The sequence below is a fragment of the Plasmodium gallinaceum genome (assembly GCF_900005855.1).
Source record: "Plasmodium gallinaceum strain 8A genome assembly, contig: PGAL8A_v1_42, whole genome shotgun sequence".
Lineage (NCBI taxonomy): Eukaryota > Apicomplexa > Aconoidasida > Haemosporida > Plasmodiidae > Plasmodium > Plasmodium gallinaceum.
Genome location: NW_021628349.1, coordinates 47001 through 49526, shown reverse-complemented (window position 1 = coordinate 49526; position 2526 = coordinate 47001).

Genomic DNA, 2526 nt, shown 5'->3' with positions numbered 1-2526 from the left:
GATAAATTAATTTTATAAAAAAATATCCCTTTAGTTTTTAATAAATTTTCCTTTTTTCTTGAATTGAAACAAAAAGGTTATGTATATTAATTAGGCCATATTTTTTTAATTTTTTTTTTTTTAAGAGATATTATAGAATAAACGGTGTTTTTTAAGAATATTATAATATCTACACTGTATATTTTCTATAAAAGGATAAAAAAATATTATAATCACTTTAATAGATTTACAATTTAAATATAATATTTCATATATCTATAAATATATATGAATGATAGAAAAAAAAAAAAAAAAAAAATTTGAAGTATTTAAAAAAAAAATACATGTTAAAATGTACATTAAGTAAAAAAATGTTATTACAAATTTTCATTTAATAGAATTTATATATATATAAATATAATAAAAATAAACATATAAATATAATATAAAAAGGGAATAATACATATATATATGCATTTACATTATTTTTTATAAATATTAATTTACTAAATATATAGATTATATTCTTTTTGTTGCTTTATCCATTCTAAAAAAAAAAAAGAAAAAATACATATTAATGTTTATATAAATATATAATTATAAAAATAATTAATATTAAAATAATTATTGAAGAAAATAAAAAGATTAAGTTAAAAGATTGTTTTGTTCAAAATTGAGCATTACAAAATATGTAGAAAAATTATTGTTCGATTTAGTAAAAATAATAAAAAAAATATATATATATATATACATGTATCAATTTAAAAATATATATATATATATATATATATATATATATATATATATATATATATATATATATATATATTTTAGATCGATATTATAATATAATAAAAAAAATTGATATTTTTTTAAAAATTAAAAATTTATAGTTAAAAAATCATAATAAAATTAAAAATTGTTATTTTCTTAATGTAAATATTTTTATTATTTTATAGTATTTTTAATAAAAAGTTATTTTCTAAATATGATAATGAGTAAATAGAGAAGAATACCATTTTATATTACTTTTTTTTTTAATTTTTTCATTGTATCACTTTTTAATTTTTGATAAAAAATACATAATTAGGAGGTGTAGAAAAAATTAATATACAGATATATATAATTTTTTATATTCCCTTTTTTTTTTTTTTTTTGTATTTTTATTTCGTGTAGTCTTTTTTTATTTTTATTTTTATTTATCTTGCCAACAGAAGAAATAAAAAAAAAGAAAAAAAAAAAAAAAAAGGATTCTTATTTCAATTTTTTTGTATAGATGTTTATGATTAGAAAAAACAAATTAAAAAAAAAAAAAAGTTGGATTAAAAGTTTTGAATAATTAAATTTAGGTAACAACTTAAAAAGTAAGTTAAATAAATAAATAAAAAAAATATATATATAAGAATTAAAATTTTTGTTCTTGTAAGAGTATTAAATTATTATAGTTTGTTCTAACCTTTTTTACATGCTTAAAAATACAGATGGATATTATATATATATACATATATAATTTTTGGTAAATTTTATTTATATATTCTCTTTTTTCTTTTTTTTCTTTTTTTTTTTTTTCGTAAAAAGTTATAGAAGAATTCTAAAATGATAATTATTTAACTATATAAATTTATGTATTTTTTTTTTTTATTATTTATACTTTTAACTTTATTTAAATGTATAAAAATTTACGTTGTGCACATTATCATATACATTTTTCATATATATAATTTTATTTTTAAATAAATAGTATTATTTTATTTTTTTTTTTTTTTTTCTAAGTAGAAAAATTATATATATTACATTAAAATTGATGCATGATCATAAAAAAGAATTATTAGATGTTATATATTCTTTTATTAAAATATTTTATATTAAAATTTTATTTTCTATTAATTTTTTTTTTTTTTTTTTTTTTCATAAGGAAAATAAGTTTACAAATGCACTAATTTTATGAAAATATTAGTAAAAAAAAATAAAAAATATCCTTTTTTTTTTTTTTTTTTTTTTTTTTTTTTCTCAATTAATATTGAATTTCATATGTAAATAATTTAAAAAATTATATATAATAATGTATTTATATAGATGAATGTATTCTAAATTTTTTTTTTTTTCATGGATACATTTAAAAATTTGTTTATTTTTAATTTATATTTTTGTATTTAATGATAATTTATTCTATATTATAGAATGCTGATGATCATTATAAAATTATTTATTTTTTAGTATTATTTTTATAATTTACATATATTTGAAAAAAGAAAAAAAAAAAAAAATAAAATAATTATTATTATAAAATTTCTTTATTATATACAAAATTTATTTATTAAACAAACCTATAATTATAATAAATGAACATATAACGAAACTTATATCAGAATGTTCTTGATATAATAATGTGATTGTAAAAAAGATGAAATAAGTATGAAATATTATGAAGTGAAATACAACATTCTTATTATTATTATATAAATTTTGTTTTGATACGGAAATTTAGGAATTTTATTTTTTTTTTTTTTTTTTTTTTCATTAAATTATATGTAAGTTAAAAATTTT